Source organism: Prinia subflava, chromosome 3, assembly GCF_021018805.1.
Source record: "Prinia subflava isolate CZ2003 ecotype Zambia chromosome 3, Cam_Psub_1.2, whole genome shotgun sequence".
Taxonomy (NCBI): Eukaryota; Metazoa; Chordata; class Aves; order Passeriformes; family Cisticolidae; genus Prinia; species Prinia subflava.
Window position 1 is genome coordinate 68,949,567 of NC_086249.1, and position 24,460 is coordinate 68,974,026.

The window sequence follows — 24,460 nt, forward strand, 5'->3', positions numbered from 1 at the left end:
GTAGTGGATGGTTTATTATAGAATATAAATATAGAAGTTAGGATTCTTAGCATATGGGGCTGAAGAGACAAGATGGAGGAATTGGGGAGTGGCCCCTGTCTTCCTTGTTCTTGTTCTCGTCCCCCATCTTGTGCTGAGTTGGGTTTTAGAGATTGGTTTAGAGTAGAACTGACATGTTAGTATAGGTAATAGGTATTGGTAAAATTTTGTAAATAAAAAATACATCTCGGACAGTGGTTGGGTCAAGGGGACTGTACATAAGGTACGGGGCTCTCTGATCCGCCCAGTCTGCCGCGTGTCCTGCTCTGCGGAGACACCTCGCAGAGCTGAGACAGAACTAAGATAAGGTACCCTGCCAGGGAAGTGCCTGGCAGAGTTGAAAAAGGACTGGGATAATGAAGAATAAACAACCTTGGAAATGTGCACTGGCGGACTCAGCTTGTCGTCTCTACCTCTGGTGTGTAACACTTAGGGCAAAGAGAAGACTGAAAACCTTATTACCTCTGGGAACAGCAACCCAGGGGAAACTCCTAGGGAACAGCAACCTTGGGAGACCCTTATTACCTTGGGGAACACCAACCCCAAGGAGAATCTCAGGAAAACTACAACCCTGAGAAGTTACCAGGATCATTACTTCAAGTAGTATGAAAATGGCCCCTGGTATTCACAGAACAACAGTTTTCAGATGCCAAACTATTGTTTATGTGAATGACCCCTCTCCTAATTGTCATAGAAGTACCCTGTGTTTGTACAAAAAAATCTGGATTAAGAAAGGCTCTAGAAAGGAGATGCTGCCCTGTACAAGATTGAGATCTCTTTTTTTTCTGCTAAATGAGGAATTCCCAGAACTCAAGTTGGTAGCCCACAAAATTTTGGTCAATTTTAATTCTCTATTAGAGACCTGTGTAGTTATCTTTGAGTGTTGATTAGTTTTTGTGGTAGATAATTCTCCGGAGAGTGGTGATGGTAGAAAATGAAATTTTTTCAGGCTGTTTGTACTTCCTTCCTTTTTTGTGTTATCCAAGAGTGTGTTATACTCTCAGCACTGCAGAACCTAAAAAAGCTTGTGAACTCCTTGTCCCCTGGGGTATGCCCATCCTTAACAGAATGATTAATTAATTTACTACTATCACCTGTTGTGCTTGGGAATGTTTATCTTGCTGTAGCTGCACAAGTTAGAAGGAGGCTGGCTTGTTTGGCAGGATCAGAATGGAATTTAAACAGTAATCAAAATCAACATTACCTCTTTCTGTATTGACAGAGAAATGTGGAAAACAATACCAGAGCTGCTCTCAGCAAAGGCAGGAAAGGGGAACAACTGAATGTACTCTAGATCCATGAGAACTAGTCTTACATTCATAGTGTTCCACAGTAATGATGATTTTCCCTTGGTTTCAAGAGTGATTCAGGCTGGGAAAGGCAGAAAATAACATACTCGGAGATCTTTTATGATGATTGCCTCCTTACCACTCTCTGGTACATAATGGTACTTGCTGCTCATTTTCCCTTTGTAGTTTGATTTGTGGGGGGTTTAAAATGTCAAAACACAGTTTACCCACTTTTTATATACTCATAATTCCAAATAAATAATAAAATAAAAATTGGACCATTTATTCAGTCACTTTTTGGTGTATAACCTCATTTTAAAAATACAGGCTTAGCTGCAGGGTAAGCAATCTTTCAGCATTATGTTTCCAATCTGTCAATCTGATCAGAGCTTAAAGCACTCCCATTCTCTCTTTTCCATAGAAACAGGACACTTACTCAACAGTAAATATAGCTTAAGCTGCCTAGCAGACAATATGCATCTCTACTTCTCCATTGTCATTATCTTGGAAAATTGGCCGGTTGTCAGCTGAATGGACCTTGGTACCAGACATTTTGAAGGTCACTGAGTGACTCAGTACAGAGGATTTGGCAGCACAAACATTAACAGATTCTAGAGAAAATGTGCGTCAGGGATGAATCTCATTCCACTTTTGTGATCATGGAAGTCATCACATATTTGCATATATATAACCCAAAGATTATGTATCCCCAGTTATCACTTAGGCCTCATCTACTTCTCTACAAGGTCCCTTTTCAGTGCTGAAGGAGATCAATAAATTTAAACTTCCTTACTTCATCTTTAGGCAGCTGTGTCCTGTTCTACTTTTTGGACTTCATAACACCCATCTCAAAGCTGGTTCTCTGTTTCAACAGTTTTGAAATAAAGAACTACAGTGGTGCTATACTACAGAAATAAAGAACACCGGTGCCGAAATAAAGAACTACAGTGCAATATTCATTCTTTTTTCACTATCACAATTTTCTATAACAAATCTCTACGAGGAAAAGACTTCTTGGCTCCAGTGCCTTGAACACTGTGGTAGCAAACTTAATGACAGGTTGCAAGGTCTTAAGTTGTCATGATTAGAAATGCATTATAGATGATCTGTAGTAAGTAGAGCTCTATGAGGCAGCAGAGTATGAATTGCTCACTTTTCTTTTGGTCTCAACTCAAACTCTGGGTTGAGACCAAAAGAAAGTCTCATTTCTTGAATTGCAACAGCTGAAAAAAACAAAAAAACCCCTACAAATATTCAAGCTGCCTAATTTCATTTCTTCCAGTGTTTTAGTTTTCTTTTGTTTTGTTTAGTTTTTATCAGGGAACAGAAAAACTTCAATTCCTTTTGAAAGCTAAAACTGCACACAGAAGATGTTTCAGCAGAAAGGCCCAGAGCCATTATTTGCCCTGGTAGATCTAAGTCAGAAGCCTGAAGAAATAAATATCCTAGAGGTATTCCTAAGAGTAAAGAAATTGTAGAATTTGTTTATTTTCCTGAGTTTGGTATAAGCAATTCATCTGTTATTTCTTGGTGGTCATGAAGTTTATACTGAAAAGATTATTCTATAATGACAAAACAAAGCCAAACCACAAATATTTGAACAGCTAAGAAGATTTTCTAGTGAGAGCCACTAAAAACCCCATGTTTTGATAAGTCTGTCAGTGAAGGAGACAGACAAATTTTTGAAAATTTGTTCAGAAAAAGTTTAGAAAAAGTCAATGGGAAAGTCTCTATCATCTGATGTACTCAGGGTAACATTTGTAAGTGTTAAAAATGTTGACTGTAGCTGTTATGAGTTTACAATTTTATCTCAGCCCAGCTGCACATCCCTCATGGGACCTCAGTGACATCAGTGCTGGGTTTCCATATGGATGTAATAATAATTCACCCAGGGCTTGACTGAAGATCTCTGTATTCCATCCCATGACAGAAACAGACACTTGTCCTCCATGGTAGGAAAGTACCTGTGATGGAAGACAACAGCCAGGCTACAACATTTGTTTTATGTCCTCGACAACCTCTGGATGCAGGACCAAGCTTATTCAGAACTAGGCATCTGAGTATGAAAGATTAATTTTTAAAAAATGCACAAAATTCTCTAGACTTATTTCCTGGCTTGGTTTTCAGAAAATTAGAATAATTTTAAACTTTGCTGATTTCAGGGGGAGCAAAAGTTGAGACCTCACTGCAGAAATAGGGTTCACATAGCTGGGATTAAGTGTGATCTAAATGTAGGTTTATGTCTAGCATTCTTTCCAAGGAAACTATAAAGAAGATGAGAAGAAATAAAACCCCAACATTTTAAAGCCCTCTGGATCTGTAAATAGAAAAGCTAGCTCATAAGGAATTGGATGAGACTTCCATAAATACCAGTCCAGGATACGCATTTACTTTTGGGCAAATAAGTTTAAATGATATAATTTTATATATCACTGGGATTGTTAGAAAAAAACATGAAACAAACTGTGTCATGTGGAATTTATCTCATCCACCAGCAGCCATGGAAAAAATTACATATCTGTTTAGAGCTTATTATTTAGGCTTATGCTGTAGGCAGCAAAGTCATACCTCCCAGAGGACTCCATATCCCCCATGCCTTAGGTACCTACTTTTACATGGGATAGACTTCTGTCTGAAAGTGTCTTCATTGTTTTTCTGAATATAAGGAAGATTTAAATAATTTGATTTCATTTGAAGCCTGCTGTTTACCAGATAGATGAACAAAACAAAACTAAAAAATAAAAAATAGAAAATATGTAAATACATACTAGAAAATTAGAGAAATGCAAGAGAATTAGAAAAAAATGAACCCAATGTAAATGGTCTTTGTGGAATTAAAATTAATAATTGTACTTACATTGAAGGATGAAACCAAGAAAAAAATAAGTGAACTACAAAAAAAGAAAAGGTATCTTTAAATTACAAGAACTTTACATTTAAGCAATCCACTGACTTCTCCTTTTATGACCTTCTTTCATAAAGAAAAAGATAGCAAATAGTTTTAACTATGGCTTTTGTTTATATTTTTGCTCCTTTTTTTTGTTTTGTTTTTCTTTTTTTTTGTTTTGTTTTGTTTGGGTTTGTTTTGTTTTGTTTTGTTTGGGGTTTTTTTGTTTTGTTTTTGTTTGGTTGTTTTGTTTTGTTTTTGTTTTTGCCCGAGTCACTAATTGCACAGCAAAGCAAACTGAGAGTAATCTGCAGCTGGATCAAACAGTATTGTTTCACAGTGGTATTTTCATGGCAACCAAAATGCCTCCCTGTACTTGGAAAGAAAGTACTAGAGCTATACAACAGCAGCAGAGCATCCCAATTACCCATCAAGTTATGTTTTTTTTCCTGATCCACTGAAATGCACTAACATAATCTCTGTGACTCACTCTTCAGCAGATGATTTACATAATCACTTACTTAGGGATGCAGGGATACTAAATATTTGTGTGGCATCTTGGTCTTGTCTTTATACAAATGTGCCCTGGTTCTGCATGTGCAATATGGTTTAGCAGGATGCCAAGGAAAACAGAATTTCACCACAGCCTGTAACACTGGCTATCTCCACCTTCCATCAATCTAAAGAGCAATCTTTTCAGGAAATTCTGCAGAAGCAAAATAAAATCAAAATAGGTGGTGGTCAAGCTACTATATCCCCTTCACAAGAATTGTTTTTTGCAGTGAATGAAAGATACAGAAACCATACTGGGCAAGAGAAGAGAAATCCATATGAATATATGAATGTTAGTTACTCAGACAGGGAAAAGCTTGTGTTTAACCACATGATGTAAAGCAAAACATCTGGGGACTTCTGATTCCTGAATAGTACACAGATTATGGCTAACTGTAAATAACCATGAAGAAAGAATATCTCAGTAGCCAATATTTTTCTCTGCTGGTATCAAATGAAATTCATTTGGTATCAGCTGGAGTTTTGATAGTCCTAATGGAAGTTATTTTCAGTTATCACGTCAGGCCATAAGTATACAAAGGCAGCAATTTTGCTGGTAATCTGGAGATCAGTTTGTATGTAGGGGGTATACTTCAGACTGTTTCTGCAATGCAGACTTTTATCTTAATAAATGTGGTGAATCATAAATAAAAAGGAAATGATAAAAAAGGAACATTCAGCTGGGGTGAAGGTTTGATTTGGAAGCATTTCATAGCATGAATGTCTGAACCCTCAAACATGCTGTCCAGTATGTGCTCAGTGGAGAACCAAGATACCTGAGAACTAAATATAACTGAATTTTTCTTTACAATAACTCCTCTGATACTCCTTTAACATATGACACAAGACAAAATCTAGTTGAATTCTGTTGGGATGCACGACATACATAAAATTGCAATTCTTTTTAATAAACTCATGAATTTTAGCACATAGCAAACTGCCAAAGAATTTAGTAATCCCATAAATAAGGATGGGTTTAACTCTGTTTTATTTAATAGCTCTGCAAATCCTATCAGCAATGCCAGTCTTTAACTGTGGTATGTTGATTATTATTTCAATACACTTTGTCAAGAGGTAAATTAATTCTCCAAAATTGCAATTTTAGAAGAGCTTTCATATTTCACAGCTCTGTTACTCATTTTCTCTAATGCCAAATTTAACAGTAGCTAGTTTAAATTTATCTCGTGTAATGCTTACACAGTACTTAGAAGTTAAAGGATGTGTTGTTACAGCAGGCATAGACAATTTGGCTGTGCAAGAGAGTAGAGCCAGGCTCTCAAGAGGCAATACAGCTGAATTTTCTCATATTGATTAAAATGTCAGCAACTGTCAATGGTAATGGGCCTTAAAGATGAGCTGAAGTTTTCTAATGCCCATCGGCCATTATAGCTATGTGAGGTAAGGATGTTGTCCTACACAGTGTTCCTTGGCATCCAGGAGCTCCAGTTGTCACACTGGGACAACTATCAGGGTACACAACAGTTCCATCCAGGCTTGACCACTAAAGTGCCTTTCCACTGAAAATGGAGTGAAACATGAGAGTACATGATACAGACTCAAGTTTAATTTCGTTTCATGGTTGAGTCTCAACTGGAGGTTCATCAGACTGGGAAGTGGTCCCACACCCCACCCTCTGCCTGCAGTCCTGTGATGCTTGCTGCAGCAGCTACTTGCTCGTTGCCTGTACACTCGTGTAGGGAACCTATTTTAATCACCATATAATTATGTGCACTATTTCTTCATTATGATACCTGCTATTAATGCCGATAATGTAACACAGCCTCTCAAACTGTGTGTTGACTTTACATAATTAAAGTAAAGCATGATCAGCTAATGAGATAAACAAAAGCAACCAGCCAAACATAGAACATATTGCTGTGGGCTTTTAAAAATGTTAAACTTCAACATTTACCACTTTTTTACCACTTTAGGTAAAATTTCAATTGTAAAAAAGGCACACCCTCTAATTTTGTAAGGAATGAAAAGTTCAAAGTAACACAACAGTTCAAATGTTTTCTTCATTCACTGAAAAACACTCACTACTGTTTCAAGCTGAAATGCAGAAAACCAAAAAAAACCCCAGTTGGGTAATCCTAACCTTCACAGATGATCAGTCCTTTTGGATTTGAATCCCAACAGTGAATATGTTTTTATGTAGTCTTCACAATAGTTATAGGGAACATAGTTTGTAACCAGCATTAGATTCATAATTTTCTGTTTAGGTAACAAAGCATTTAGATGAAATTGCTTGGTTATAATTTTTAATGGTAACTTTCTTTACCAGTGCAAATGGTTAAACATCAGCCCACATTCTTTTTGCTATTCCAGTAAAACAACTGAGTCATGCAACCTACCTGAACTGACAGACAAAGGCAAACTTTCAGCTGCTCTATGTAACTAAGATGACAAGAACACTTTGCCTAGCACTATTGAGATTTGGATCTTCATTGCCTTTCCATTCGAGCAGTCAGTTCTACTTTAGCAAAAGAGTTCCAAGGCTGTTAAAAACCCAGCATCACCATGACATCCATGCTCACTTTGCATTCATGACTGTAAGGCAGTACAGAATTAGGATTCTTCTGGTGAGTACAGATGCTCTCATTTCACACTAAGGACTGAGGGCATGAAGATCAATGTCTGCACTGATATTAAAGCAAACCAATGAAGTGACATCCTGAACTGCATTAAATAGCAAGTGTCTTGGCTAGAGGATAGTCTCTATTATTCTATTCTATTCTATTCTATTCTATTCTATTCTATTCTATTCTATTCTATTCTATTCTATTCTATTCTATTCTATTTCCTCTGGGAAAAGAATAACATGGGCAGTGATGTGTTTATGCTGGGTGGGACACAATTGGAGACTTTTTTCTGCTTTGCAAGTCAGACTCCATTTGCTCTAAAGAGACATCCAAGATGCAACAGGTGGAGTTCTGTGACAGTCCCTATTTTCCAAGTTAGTTCAGTCTATGTAATCCTGCATCCTCCAGTCACTTGAGCAAGCTGCTTGTCTGAAACAGGAAAGCCATACACTTATAATAGAAAAGTCCATTATGCCAGCAGAACAGAATTGTCAGCTAGGGAGTCAGTCTGCAGCTGGCTTAAAGAGAGGAAGCCTTAAAGAAGTGCAAGAACTTGAGCCTTATATGTTATTTTCTAGAAAGGCAATCAGAAAGCAGAAAAAAGGTTTTATATGCTCCCAGAATGCTGTATTGCTGAAGATTACTGCAGAACATTCTGTCCTTGTTGAAGTCTAGGTTATTTCATTGCTTTTGTCCATATGGAAACAGTAGAGGCATTTATAGGAAAGTAAAGACAATAGACAAATGACAGGATGCAATCTCATAACCACACAGAACCTACTTGGCTCCTTAGGAATGCTACTACAGAGGAACTTAGTTTAAGTTAGTAAAGTAAACAGTGTGGGGACTTAAATTTACCTCTGTGGATGTGAACCCCCATCTCTGCAAACCTTTCAGAATGTTCTCCTTTACTTTTCTACCAAATTGATTGTTTAGCTAGTAGTTCCAAGTAAATGATGAATATGAAAAGAGTAAAAGTAAATATTGGGAGACATTGAAAAGAGTGGTGGATTCTCCTTTTTCTATACCTCAGGATAGATTTAAACTGATTTAGCAAACTTCTTCAACCCTACTTTGAGGAGGTATCATCACAGCTCATCCTACAGCCAAATGCTCCAGAGAGATCCCAGCAGATGGGAATAACATTGAAAGCAGCTGATCAGTCATTGGCAGTACTGTGGCTGTTCCCATTCTGCCTTGTAGCCCACATCCACAACTGTCTGTTTTCAGGTGACAGCTTAAGCAGAGTGTGTAGTTAGCCTTTGTCTCATTTCTGTTTCTGCTTGCTTGGTCTGGAGAAGCTGGATGTTGGGCTGACAGCAGGATGAATCAGTGCCAGCTTCTTCAAGGAACACCAGGCCATTGGATGTGACAAAGACAGGATTCCTCCACAGAATGAGCATTTTTGTCTGACACAGGTTGTGGCTGTCTTCCAGCAGCCAAGAGACAGCTCATGGCTGCTTAGTGAGGCTTCTGTCTCAGCCGGGTGAGTGAATGTGCTGAACCCTGGCAATGCAAGCAGGATGGGAGCTGACCCTGATGGATCCTCAGTAAGAAAAAGGGACCAATCAAATGTTGTCTCCACATGACACTTCCAGGATTTTCTGTAGTTTACTTAGGGCTCTTCTGTGGTCAGGACTGGTTAGAAAAAGCAGGTGGTGCACACGAGTAGGAATAGACAGTCACATTGCCCTCAGTTACAGCAGTAACCACATCTTTCAAGGCTGTGTTTCAAATATTGATAGACCATGTACAATGCAATACCATTCTAGTAATTAGTGGCCCCAGGATATCTTTCAAAGAAAGCTGCATTTAGAGGTATGCCTTTGCTTTCTGTGAAATTGTACTCGACGCAAGATTCCTAAGAAATGCACAAATGATTGAGACATGACTGAGGAACTCCCTCTTGTCTCCAGTTTTCCTTATGATAACTGACCTGAACTTCTTTTAAGTCAACAGGAAGGTTGCTATGATGCCACTGAGTCCTTTAAATCCTACTTGTCAATTCCACTGAGATTACTTGCAGATATTAAGGCTGAGTAGGTATTAGCAGATTTGATGCTTATCAAATATAAAACTGCAATAACAGCTGGAAGCCTAAGAAAGTTATGATTCTTTTCTAATGACGAAGAAAAGGACTAATTTTTTATAAGTGATGCAAAGTTTGCAGTGCTCAAAGTAAAAAAGAAAATCCCAAAGCTATAATAGAGTCACTGTATATGTTCCAAAACTATAAAAATAAGCAGAGTAAACCAGTAAATGATAAATATTGTAATTACATCTAGATAAAGAATATAACTTGGATATTTAGAGTGTTATTATGCTGAAAAAACAGTTTGAATTATTAGGAAATCACCCTATTTTTTTCTAAATAAATGAATTGCTGCCTCTGCCTCCATCCAATTCTACATTCAAAACCACATGACAAGTAGTAATAAGAGAGGGGAAAAAATATTTTCTTAACAAATATTTTCTGTGCTTTGCAGTAGACATCTGTCATGGCTGAGTATTGCTAATAATGAAAAAGGTACAATCAACCACACCCAGATGCCAGAATTCTATAAAACCTGTCTGCTGAAAGCCTGAGAAGAAAATGCATTTATCAGGATTCCAAAATTAAATTTGATTTTCCTGTCCTGTTCCATCGCCTAGTGTAGAAGTGCAAACTAATTTTCTGTTATCTTTTTTAGTTATTGTTTTATATTATCTGTGTCACCAGCCTTTCCTATCTTCTAGATTAGCTTTATCTGATGTTCGCAGAGTGTTTTATTATTAGCAGTACCAAGTTTCACTGATTTTGAGAGCTGGATTCTTCTTTTCATTTCCTTGATAAAGAGACCATTGCTTTCCTACTGTTGAGAAAACTGCCTTTTCTTAAAGCAAAAATCATGCCCTTTTCCATTCTAGAAGTTGCTGCTTAAAAAAAAAAAACAACCAAGAAATCAAAATACAGTGTGATATAATAATGATACTAAGGATCATTATATCATGAAGACAGGTTGGAAAGGATATCTTGCCTCTGTGGCTGAGCTAGCATCTGAAGTGTCTTTCCAATGAAAATCAACAGAGATATTATCAGGTAATTTTTTTTAATTGATTCAGCATAGGCTATCCTGCCAAGGAAAATGCAGAAAATATTCAAATTCAGTTTTGGGGTTTTTTTACGTTTCATCTTTTATAAGACGAAGAAAGAAACAACTGACACACAAATACACAAATGCACACTTTGACATTAAATTAAAAAAACTTCCATGATCTTTTCTTCTCTGTTCATCTCTTGGCATTCTGGAGCAAATGAGTTCTTCATTCTGCATTCCAGAAGGGGTGTTTAAAATGGCCTATTTATGGACTCTTTATGAACTATTTCAGAAGGAAACCCCCTACAGCTCCATTAAAACCAAAATAAATTAATACATTACCAATGTTATTTTGTCTGTTGGTTGTCACAGCAATTCTTCATTGAATTAATGCAACCAACAACCTCTCTAGAACAGATCTTGTAATAGAAGCTTCTGGATAACATTGGATACAGTGAGAACTAAGGTTTCTAAAATATAAGAAAAAAATCTTAATAGTGGTTTTTGTTTCCACCTTCCCTTCATGTTAGAAGATGAACTGAAGAATCCTCGAAGGGATTCTTCTTATCTCTTTTTGTCTTCCTTTCAAAAATGACACATACATTTAAAATAAATGTTCTGTGAGCATGCTGAGTCAGTAAAGAGAAAGAGGCAGCTCCAGCAGATACCTTTTCTTGTTCTCAGGTAATTGTCAGATAGGTAGGATGGGCTGCCCTGGAAAGGAATCTCTTTCTGTCCTTTGCCAGATGGGTTTGTGAGGAAACACTTGTACTGTCTTAGCTGAACATTTTCACACACAAAAAAAAGCCAGACACAGGTTTCAGCATAGGGTATCTTACTGGGGTCTTTGCTTCTGACAGATCTCAACAGTTGCAAAAGTACCTGCTTTTGAAATGTCTGCAAATGTTTTATTTGACCTGCTGTGTTAATAGCCAGGTACAGAACAAGCAAAAGGAAAAAAAAAGAACATTTGGCATGAACACTATAAATATGCTGTGAATAGTTGTGGGTTTTTTATCAGTGTCATTTTGATGTTTTCTCCAAGTGAGAGATTCAGAAATCACAGAGTATAGGGGAGAAATGGACCACAATAGTTAGCAACGCTCTGATGCGTATCCATTGTATTTTGTGAAACCAGAAGAGATCTGTGGCTACTCCCCAGACTGCTATTCCAGCCAGTGTCACAAACTCCAGACCTTTTCTGACAGGTGCAAAGGTATATTTGATGATGGTGTATTCCCAGGTTCTTATTCTGTGCTCTCAGATGCCAAGAAGATATGTGCTCATTTCAGGGAAATCAATGAAATCTTCAAGATTATATTTCATAATAGACACTAACTTATTGATCATTATATCAGTTTTAACCAATTTTTATAAAGGTTTTATTTCGCATTTAAGGAACTTGTAGGGAGGCAGAAAACTTACTGGAGATTTAAAGAGTTATGTGATCATGAGGTAAAAATGCCAAAATATTAGTCATTAAAAAATTGATCTTATCTCATGTTAATATAGGTTGTATTTTTCAGAGCATAGCTGGTTTTAAGGGACTCAGTGCTCAGTCTTCACTACTGTCCTCTGAGACAGGATGAATGGGAAATAGTCACTTCCTATATTGGATAGTTACTAGAGACACCTCATGGGTCTTTGAGTTCATTAACTTCACTGAAATCTCTTCTGAAATACAAAGAATAGCAATGATGTTCAAAAACCCTGAACTTATTTTTGCATTTGGAGGCAGAACACATTCTGTGATTTATTTACTGAATGCTTTATAAATGTAATCACAGAACAGTACAGATCACCTCTCTTCAATCATTGTCCCCAATAATGAAAAAGGCATTGTTTACTCCTCTACTGTGAAGAGTAAGATTGAGACAAAAGTTCAGTTCACATCAAGAAAAGGATAAAATACACATCCTTTGCATAGAGGAGAACTGATACTCAAGGCAGTGTCAGAGGAATAGGTAAAGAGCTGTACAGAAAAAGATTTTAAATACTACTTTTTTCTTTCTTTCTTTCTTTCTTTTTTTTCATCACACAAGACGTTGAACTCTTTCCACTTGCTTGGGTAACCCAGACCTACATCTATCTTAACTCACATAAAAGTCAACGATATTTTTATGTCTTGATTTTGCATGCTGAAAATAAACATTTTCTGAAGGCATAGAATTGCCATGCCTTCTCCTTAGAATAATTTTGAAGTAACTGTGTTATTTTTGATATTAAATGTTCACTATTTTTGTTGCAGTGCTTTCAAATTAAGAGCGTTTTTTCTTGATCTGTAAGTTAGCCTTTTAAAATTAAGTCCTAGCTCACTGAAAGAAACAGCAAAATTTTTTTCAGTGGGTCCAAAAATATTATTCCTACAGTCAACCTTCAATAGAATAGCATCTATGCAGAGATTTGGTTATTGTTACAGGTCTATGAAGTGCAAACATTTAATTGCCTGTGAGGTTACATGACAGAAAAAATAGTATCTTAAATGTTAATTATGGCCTTTTCTTTATTGCAAGTTATTTTATCTGAGGAGAAAAATCCCAGTATAGGGTTTTTTTTGTTTTTTGTTTTTTTAATCTAAAATAATTACGTCCATTATTAGGTCCCTTAATGTCATCTGATCATTCACAGTGAAAGTTCTCTTTTATGGCCAATTGACACCAAATGGCAAGAACAGACCTGAGGGCAGACTGAGCAGATTACTTTTCTTTACAGCTGAACTCAGCCAGCACACCAGCTGTGTAATCCCACCAGATATTACTACTTGCAAGGCAAATGTGAACATTATTTTTTCTGAAGGAGTTTAGTGCAGCACTGAAAGGTTTTTGGACCTTGGTCCCTGAACGAAGATTGTAAGAACCGTCAGTACTCTGATCATCCCTTTAATAAATATCTGATAAACAGGGAACCCTCTGCACCAGCCTTTACACTGTAGAAACAACTACCTCACAGCTTTCTTTCATTTTCTGTGATTGCATTCCAAAGAAAACATGACTAAAATGGAAATTTTCAGGCAAAAGCATTAAATGAAATAAATAATCTGTCAATCTAGAAAACTGTCCTCAGTTGAGAGTTGGTATTTTCTGTTTGATTAGTTGTACCAGTCTCAGTAAGGTCTGTCACTTTAGAAGATTTCCTTCTGTATAAATTGGAACACTACATCACAGGTGCTTCATCAGCCAGTATTTAGTAACTTTATATTCAGAATGGTGACCTAAATTCCCAGTCATATTGCACTTCACTCACACTCGTCCCCCAGACAGAACTCCCTAATGGCTTCTTCCCCATCCCCTGACAGCCTGTAAATGCACCCACTCATTGGGGTTTGCTTGCAGTTCAGGGACTGTTTCTCCTTTCCAGGCTTCAGAGCTTTCTGTAATGTAGTAAATATGCTATTGATTTCAGTGGGATCACTCACATGATTAAATTGCCATGTCCTAAATTGTCTGCAGCACCAACTTCCACTCTGAGCCATTTTCCATGTCAGCCTGGAGTTAGAGACTCCCTCTGCAGGAACATAGGGACCACACTGGTCCCTATAAAAGTTCACTACCTGCACAGTTCTGGGCTATCGATCCTTTCTCTGACTGTGGCTAAATCTGTATTATTTCCTGGCAGAGTATAAGAACATGATGCTTCTCTGAATCCTCTACGAGTCTCTGATTTCTAGCAGCTCAGGGAGAATTTGGATGTTATAGTTACTAAGAGTTTAGTAGCTGTCAGTAGATTTCCTTTCCATGAGCAAAAATGGTGTCCTGGACTTTTAGTAAGGGCACCGTCCTGGGACAATGAGTCCTTCCACAGCTCCGTTAGGACCTCTCCTTTGTGCCTGTTCTGCATGAGTGCTGCTCATCGCATTTGCTGTAATATAAAAGCATTTGAAGGTGTTTTCTATATTTTTGTAAGGATATCATACATAATACTTATAATTAAATTGTATTGCATTATAATTGCTGATATATTATTTATCATATTTTACTTCAGTGTACTGCATTGCATTGCACATTTGGGGTTTTATAACCTACATAACTATGAAAAACACTAAAGCCAGTTAATTCAGATAGACTGTGTACAGTTAGAACAAGATAGAACCACTACTACTTTATGAGGTCCCTCCACATGTCATTCTACAGTGTTTCAGGGTCTCACATTTTACCACCTTAAAATATTTTACCACTGAAAGTTATGAGAATTGTCACTGGCTTCCACAGGAGCAGTACTGAGCTACACACGAACTATTCAAGGTCACACATGTATGAAGTATCAGATGCAGGAAATGAACCTTTATCTCCCCACTCCTTCTGTATTATTTTAGCCTCAAAGTGAGCCTTTGTTTCCTTGCTTTTATTAAATAAATATTTTTGCCAAAACATATTATTTTGTCCATGATGTTGCATAAATAATTCCTCTTACAGTATGACTTGGTTACTTTTCTCATACATTTTTGATCTAGAAAGAAAAATAACCTGCAGTATCTTCCAGCTAAGTTCTCTGCTGAAAAATTAATGGAGCAATTTTGTACTTCCTATTGATCAGATCTTCAGGCCTGGAAACCAAACCCTGGTGCTTCTTACAGGAATCAAAATCTAAAATCTTGTTCCATGCTTGCCCACAATTTTGGACACCTCTGAATGAGCTATCTGTAAAGTGAGGACTACTCCAGGTTCTGGAGGTGTTGAACAAAGGCAGAAAACATGTTGGATAGTGTGTTGGTGCCAAACCTTTGCACTCAGTTATCTGCCCTGGAACATGTGGAAAGATGTGACTGAATCCATGATCCCCTGCTCATTTTATGATAACATATTGTCAAAAGATGAGCAAAAAAGTTGTGAAAAACACGTATCAGTACTTAAAATACTTTTGTAATCCATCCCCCAATACTTCCCCAAACCACCTCGGCCTTTTGGAAAGTTTTTGCCCGGATTATTTATTTGGAGGACCATAAGGGACAGCTAGCCAGAAACATGGAAGTCTTCTAAGGGTGGTAATATTATTATAACAGAATGTTCCCATGCTGCCAACTAGATCAGATTCTATGACAAGAGAAAAACAACTTAGAAACAAAAGGGCAGTAATCTCCATTATGATGTTCATCTCTAAACATTCTCTGAAGGCATTTTATAAACCCATTTCCAGGAAATGAATCCATACAAAATATGGGATTAGGAAGGTGAAAACAGTATAGCTACTATTTATGTACACTGACCTCAGAAACTATATGAGATTGGCTGCCAGTCTCTGTGGAATAAGTTAAACAGCCCCTGACACTGGGGATTTATTCCTTTGCTTGCTCGTGTCATTTCATTCCTGGAGATAGCTGTGGAATTACTGCTGCTTGCTGACACTTGTAGAAGTGTGGCTATCACCTCAGAAAAATCAAGAAAATATGGTAAGAATCTGAATTAATTAAAAAAGAAAAGCAAAGGGGAATTATGAATGTCATTGAGAACTATGATGTAACACATGTGGGTGACATAGGGTACTGCAGTTAGCATTTGGGATGTGATTAGTTAGCCCAGCATTTGCATCACTAGATAAGCAGTTCCCAGGTTTGGGCTGTGCTAGGACTGACAGCACAGGTCTGACACCTTTCTTTGTTTCTGCACTTGCTCTTTGCTGTGGTATTGGTTGAAAGAGCAGGACATGGAAGTGTATTTCTCATGTTGTGTCTGGTACAGGATGAAGCATGTGTTACTTCTTTCTAGTCAGAGACAGACAACCCTTTTCATGTTCTGTCATTTACTCACAATATGTTACAGTGACACTCTTCAAATAACTTTGAAATTACTTTCACACCACTTCCACAGGCAGACAAGATTATTGCTATATAGAATGTGAACAAATGTGCTCGAAGTCATTCAATTATCTATTACACCAAATACAATGAACAACACCGAAGCATTGGTTACAAGTGTTAATTTTCAACAGAAATAAACACTGAATAGTACCAAACCTTTATAATTGATAATTTTATTTCAATTTTAGCATGCTAATAATGGTAATAATTAGAAGTTTATATGTTAATAATTATATGTTATTATATTCCCTGGAAGGTGCTTCATCTTATATAGTTGACAGAACAAATTCTCTTGTTTCCTTGCTTGGAGAAGTCTTGACTGTCAGTGAAGCCTTGCTAGCAGTGATATAGATTATTTCAGCATTTTCACTTTGTTTCATTTTCAGTACTGTCAGTGTCTCCAGACTTTCATGAAATGATTTTGCTTCTTAAAACCACAAAATCTGTCTGAAGACTGAACACTTCTAATGTCTGTTTCTATCCTTTGAACAATTTTCATGCTGTTTTTCACAATCTCTTTCTGACTGTATTTTTTTGGCTTTTAACTAGAAGTTTTGTCCTAGCTCTATATCATCTTAATGATTTATGATCCCATAGTTCAGTGAACTTCTGCATTGTCTTGATTTTACTTCCAAGCCTTGAATCCTGATCTGAGGCTGTCTCTTCTGCTCTGAGTCTTCTAATTGCCTTTTTCTCTAATCCCCATTATGCTCTGCTTGGGAACTCCACAAGACTACCAAGAAAGATGATATCTCTAACACTGGAGACATGGCTTTGTTATTGCTTCACAAAGGATGCCGAGACAGGTTCACATGCTCAAAGCCTTCTTAGCAGGGTCTGTAGCTACACATATACATAGGCTGTAGTCCTGAAAGTTACTTTGGGGGAAAATATTAGAAATAGAAGAGAGTGCAAGTTGGAAAACAAAGCAGAAAGGCTTTCCCTAGGCCCATCCAGGAGAAAAAGTGGTGAGGCTACCTTATCAAACACTCTCTGGAGATGCCCTCTCTAGGGCATTAGGATGCCTTCTCCTCCATAACAGGTTTCCTAGAGTGACAACATTTCCTTTTTTCAGAACCTGATCACACCCTCTTTTATTGTCTTGCTTACATGACAGTGATAGGAACATGCCTGGATGAGGAGTAGGTGCTGTTCTTGGTTGTAAAGCTCAATGCATACATATTACCACAGAATCAGAATGTTAAAGGGTTGGAACGGATCTTAAAGAGCATCTGGTTGTTGTTGTTTAAATTTATGGGGGGTTGCCGGGGAGTGCCCCCCGGAGACCCCCGGGGGTCCTTGGGTTTGTGGGTGTTCCCGTACTGGTAGGCAAAGAGACTTCAGATGCCGGTGGGGTGCTGATGAGGTGAGGGTTTATTCACTGAGGGAGAGGGGAAGGGAAGGGGGGGGGAAGGGAGGAGAGGGAAAGGGAGCATCAGGACGCTTCCAGGGGGAGAGGGGCAAGAGGGCAGAGCCTTCTGCCTTAGCATTCTTATCACAGAGGTTCAAAGGGGCGCGGTAACATTCTCCAGCCAATGAGGTTACAGATACAGGATACTGCAGGGAGGGTACAGACTTGGGATAAACCATACATTTTCCAGGGGTGAACAAGAGCAAACCATTTCCATAAAATGCAATCCCACATCTGGTCCTAATCCTTCCTGCCATGGGCAGGTACAGGTCCCGCTGGACCAGGCTGCTCAAGGCCTTATCCAACTTTGCTCTGAACACTGCCGGGGCTGGGACAGCCACAACCTTCTTGGGCAGCCTGCTTCAGTGTCTCACCACTCTCACAGTAAAGAATTTCTTCCTAGTATCTAACCTAAATTTTCCCTCTTTCAATTTGCGGCCATTGCTCCTTGTCCTATCACTATAATTCCTGACAAAGAGTCCCTCTTTGGCTTCCCTGTAAGCCCCCTTCAGATACTGCAAGGCTGCCATGAGGTCTCCACACAACTTTCTCTTCTCCAGGCTGAACAGCCCCGACTTCCTCAGCCTTTCTTCCATAGGGGAGATGCTCCAGTCCTCTTATCCTTTGTGGTCCTTCTCTGGACTTGCTCCCCCAGCTCCATGTCCTTCCTGTGTTGGTGGTACAGGAGCTGGATGCAGGGCTCCAGGGGGTCTCACAAGAACAGAGCAGAGGAGGAGAATCACCTCCTTTGACCCACTGGCCATGCTGCTTTTGATGCAGCCCAGGATTTACTTGGCTTTCTGGGCTGTGAAAGTTTTTCATCCACCACCAACCCCAAATCTTTCTCTGCAGGGTTGCTCTCAGTCACTTCTCTGCCCAGCCTGGGATTGCCATGAACCAGGTATAGAACCTTGCACTTTGCTTTGTTGAACTCCATGAGTTTTGAATAAGCCCACATCTAAAGTCAGCCAAGGTCCCTCTGAATAGCATAATTGTCTCTCTTAATGTAAATCAAACACTACAACTAAGGGTAGGAGACAGCTGGGAAAGAAGGTGGGATTCTCATGCCAACAACAAAAAGAAGAATTTATGACACTTAGCAGAGTTTGGAGATGCAAGGTTGTGAGAATAACAACATGGGGCAATAGTATTGGAGCAAAAAGGGAAAAATCCAGCCCTGGAGAATCTGGAAAATGCTGCTTTTTAAGACTGAGTGAGAAGGTATATAGCTGGCAGGGAAAGGCAGGCTGCAAAATTGTGACTGCAGCACCCACTGCAATGTAAAAGAGTTTTTGGGCACTGAGTAACATTATGAAGTCCAAGAATTTCCCAAAATTTTTCACTTCTTATATGAAAATATATTTCAAGTTCCATTCTTTATAGGGTTATTATACAATTCAAATCTCTTTAACACACTCTGACAACTGTCCTGTTCTTCCTTGCTTAACTGCAGAGTGCTAAACAGACTTTGAGCCTCTGACAGGAAATTTTAAAGAAGGGTTTTTGAAGCACAAAGAAAAGATGGGTTGTTTTCCATTTTTGATGAATTCTGAGAAGTTAATTAAGAGATAAATGAAAAACATGGCTGTGAAAGTAGGAGAAGAGCTTGTACTATGAGCATCAACTAAGTCTAATAGATCCCATTCACACCAGAATGATAGATTTTCTAATAAGCCAGGCCAGGAGGTAGCCTATTTTCATGTTTGCCATCTCTCTTTAAATATTCTGGCTTGGGCCAGGGAGGAACTACCTTTCGTATAAATGAAGTCTGAGTAATCTTAGATATCTCAGAAAGCACAAATTTTGATCTCCAAGGAGGAAAAGAAAAAGTTATAATTTCTAATTTGGTTAGGGCTTACTTCATGGCCAAGCTCTATTTTTTGTAAGGAAGGGTCTTTCCCCTTCAAACCTTGCCACTATTATTTTGGTAGCTTTGAAAAGGCCCTTAGGTCTATGTCCTCTCTTCATTGCCTCTGCTTCCTTGTATACATGGCAGAAATTCCGTTTGGGTGTCCTGTACTTACCTGTTACAAACTCTGGCCATTTTGAGGTTGCCTGTTGCTTTCCTCAGGAAAGAAAGCAGTCCACAGACCCTTGCTGACATCTCAGTGAGATAATGAAAATAAACCAGTAATTGTGACATTTGTGGCAGGGTCCAGCACTCTCCAAAAAAGTTTTGAGGGTAACTCCAGGGTACCAAGAGTTTCTTCTCAGGAATGAGAAGGTAATTCAAAATCTTGACTCCAGCTGCAGACACATACATTGAGCATGATTGCTCCCTGTGGATGGTGGATCTGGCAAAACCAACATGCTTTGTGTCACACACAACCACTTCTTCCACTGAATTATAGCCATGCAAAATCATCCAGTTCTCTTCAACTCTCTCCAGGTAAAGTTGCCTCTCTTCTCACCATTATCAGGAGGGAAGGACAGAGGTGAGCTCTTTACATGTTCTCTGTTGCTCAGTATACTGCATTACAGTGCATAACATTACATATTAGTGCGTAACAAGGTAAGTGTTGCTAACAGAGCAACAGATCCTAACAGATGAAAGTAGAAACTTCCATTCTATATATATAAAAATATCCAAGACAGGCATTTATGTTAAAGGAAGCTTTGGGACTACAGACCTGCAAAGCGACACATGCATGTGTTTCCTAATTTGCTACAGGCAAAGCAGTCAGATAATCTTCAAACAAAGATTTAAACTGTCTAAGACAATCAGTCTGAGTTTGCTTGAGAAGAATTATTGTGCTGCTCTACTGTCACATTGGGCAATGGTTTCTGACAAGGGGTAGTCAGCATCTCTAGAGCTGGATAGGGAAAAGTACTTCAGTGGCCTAAAAAGGTTTGCACAGTTCAGGCTTTGGGAGGTAGTGTCACTTCCAGGCTGACTGTCAGAACCTCACTTGTAGCTGTGTTTGGCTGTAGCAAAGGAGGGAAGCTGATATCAGTTGGAAAATATACATGGCTATGTAGAGATTTCATTGCATTGATACTCACGTGTGTCTTATCTTGCTTGCAGTCAGTTCCCTACTAGATCTACAACACTAATGGGATTCACTAAGGAAGCTTCTAGTGTTATTAAAGACTTCTCCTGAGATAAAGTGCATGGTCCTGAGGGCAACACCAGGCCTTATTATCCTCCGTGGGCCCAACCTCGGACTACCCACCCAGGATGCTGGGTCCCATTTCAGCTCAGCCATGTCCCATTCCAGCTCCAGCAAAGCTGCAGGAGTGTCTGTGCTTAGCCCTGCATCTCTGCTAATTCTGGCCCAGCTTGTTCCTTCCCAGAAGTGTCAGAGGCTCTTGGTGTCCCTATTATTGGTCCCAGAACACTCACCCCTGAGGTCCCCACAGTGCCCTGCTCCCCAGTTCCATGGCAGCAGCTGGTCACTGGTGATCTTGGATATTACATGTCTTGTACAAAATTACTCCAACTGCCAACACCAGTTAGTAGTTCTGAAGAATTTTTTCCAAGGCAACTGTGTGTGTGCAGTGCACTGGTTTATACTGAACTCTGTACTGCCATCTCACTTGCTCTGCCATTGGGCATGAGCCTCACACTTTTAGCTCTTTACATTGGATTGCTTTCCACAGTCTCATTCCCAGGCCTAATACAAATTCCCACCCCTGGTGCAGAATCTGGCACTCTCTTGTTGAATTTCATATGGTTGGTGATTACCAAGACCTTTAATTTGTCAAAGCCTCTCTGCAGGGCCTCTCTGCCTTTGAGAGAGACAATAGCTCCTCCCAATATTATTGTCTGTGAACTTGTACAATATCCTGCTATTTGTAAAAGAATATCCTAATTCAGCTGCCAATTACAGAGTAAGCATCATTTAGACTGTCAGTGCTGATAAAGAATGCAGTACCTCCTTCAAGGTCCTGACAACAGAGATTGTCCATCAAGGTCCAACAAGTGTCATAAGAACACCCTTAGGAATGTCAGTCCCATGCTTTATCTGTACAAGCTCTCTTTTGGTAATAAACACACTTTTTATTTCCTTGTTTAGATACCAGCAGAGAGATGCGGTTTTGCATTTCAGTAAGTGTATGCAATTCCATTAACAGTAAGAGAGATTGGAATGTGCAGCAAGAGAGGCTATATCCTAAGGCATTCATCTCTCATCTCTGCTGGAAAATTGGTTCTTTATCTTGGAGTACAGAAATTTCATCCTGGTTTTTTTGTGTGAAGTCTATATAAACTGATAACTAACAAGTGTCTTTTTTTTCCATCTGAGATTTTTTAAATGATAATTTTCTCTGTTTACCAATTGTGGAATATCTGCAGGTCATACATTACCATAGATTATCTCCAAATCCCAAAGGCATGTATTAGATATGAGAAAAAAATCCCGAAACAGTGTGGTTAAGACAGAAAGGATATTTGTCTCACTGATAAATGTGAGATTTGATGGGAAATCACTTTAGATCTCACTTTACTTGGGTGTACTTAAAACTGCTGTAAGAATTCATAAAACTATGAAGAGAAGAAATCTCTGTTAAAAAAGGAAAAAAAAGTATTTTATCTCTGTGTGTTTCCACCAAATATTGAAACTTGCAAGCCAGCCTAAAGGTAAGCTTGTAACCAAGTACAGACATTGATGTTTGGATATGCTTTTCAAAGGCAAGTTCTATATACATAGGTTTGAAGTCTGTGGCTTTTAAGTAAAGGTACCTTTTTATCTTATGAAGTTGGAGATAGTTACAAATGTGGGATTTTAAAAATTGGCCACAATTTGTATTTTTATGTCTATAATCTATGAATGAAATATCTCAGAAAATGTTCCAGGGTAACTCTTTATTCCACTGAGAGAGAGATTAGAGAAAATGAAAAGCTGAAATCGGGCTGCAGTTAAGTAGGACTGGGAATTTTTTAGTGGTGTGGGACTGGGAGAGCAGAGAGAGTGACACTGAGGCTGAAACACTGACAAATGTCTTCAGAGTGAAATTAACAGCAGTGCATTCGATAGAAGTGAATTTTCTTCCTTTATTCAATGTTTTTGTGTCAGAAATTGGAAAACGCAATGACCCAATTATTTCTTTATTGTATTGGCATGACTTCAAGTCACTGCCACTTCATGCTGATTGAAGATTATAGTTGCTAACTTTTTCACTTCCATCTGAAAGTGCTATGCTTAACAAAAATAGTCACTCTGTGCTAGGTGTTGCAGTTGAGAAGTTTGTCCCACAGGTTTTCTATTATACCAAAGCAGGAAAATCCAGGGAATAAAGAAAGAATGAAGATGTAGAAGAAAATTATTTCCCAGTCTGTCCCTTGTGCCTGAAACACTGGAACACCTTGTTCAAGTCACTGTGCTCTTTACACATGTTCAAAAGGAAATAACTTTCCCTTCATTTGCTGGTGAAGTGTCTTATAGTTCACAATGTTTTAATTGGAAAGAATGACCTACATGCATCCAGTGTGGTGTGTATGAACAACAAAAGGTCAAAGGCTTAAGTAAAGCTTGTAGCATCACCTCACTCTTTTTTTATTTATTATATGCTAGGAGCATTGCAGGCTAGGAGACTTCCTAAAACACTGATTCATCTGTGAAATAAAATGCAAAAATCTGTCATTTAATCAAACCACCCATGCATTGTTAAACTGCTGGGGATGGTAGAGTTTGAATTAATTTCTACATTCAATGGCTACAGAGATCTGAACTCCTCCGTACTTCTGCTATAAAAGAATTCACATATGAGTTTAATTAATACTTGGTTTTAGTTATGTTTAGTTATGTTATTCATTATGTTTTACTTTTTATTTATTATTCATTATTATTTACTTTTTACTAGTTATTCAGTGTGATTTACTGTGTTGTTATGGTTTATTGGAGATGTTTCATTTGAAAGGAGTTGACAAATATGCGTCTGGAAGAAAAGGCATTTTTAATTTTGCAGGTGATTAAAAGTACAGGCCGAAATTTGTCCCTAGATTTCACTTAATTCCTCTTAGACAGGAGTCTGGCTTTAGTTTACAATAGACTTATGCAAGTCTTCAAAGAAAGCTCTTTTGCACAGTGTTGAAAGGATGATGTTCTACAAGGTATATAAAGCAGTTCAGCTTGTCTTTAACAGCAAACAAATTAATGTAGGTTGAAACTAATTACTTTTTGGCACTGAGGGATCTGAAATTTTAGTGACTTGTTCTGAGTTTTCACTTCTAAATTAACTGTCAAAAGACCCTGAACTAGTGTGATTTCTGTGGCTTATTGCCTCAGCCAAAGGCAACATAAAAGCTTTATATATCAATTTCTAAAATACATGGTTATTGTCACTTGAACTCTTGGTAGGACCATTATTTGTCTCAAGTTCACTTTACCCAGTTACATTTTTAAAAGTTTGGTGCTAAGGTACCTAAGCTTAGGCAACTACTGGAAAATCTCCTTAGGAATAGGTCTTACAAAAGTTAGAAACAGCTTGGCTGAGACAATTCCTGGTTAGAGAAACAGTCCTCCCACTGACAAGAGAATGCTTAGGATTAGACCTTTTGTAAATACATTTGAATTCTTACAGACTTCCACTGCTTTTCCCATACTTTTCTGAACTGTGTTTTCTATGTCAGAAAGGGCCAGACTGTAAATCCAGAATAGACCCAGATAATATTTTACTTGAATCTTCACATGAAATGGTTTATGTTGCATTCTAGAACACTATAAATTAAAATAATTTAATTTTGTAGTCTGTTTTTTGTTTCTGTCATTGATTTCAGCCCAAATGGTAATCTCTGAATCTATATGTAGACTAAAGAAGAAAGTTTCAAAACCAAGTGACTGGTATTGATTTCAGAAGTCTGGTCGTAGTTAGTCAGTTGGAAAGTATT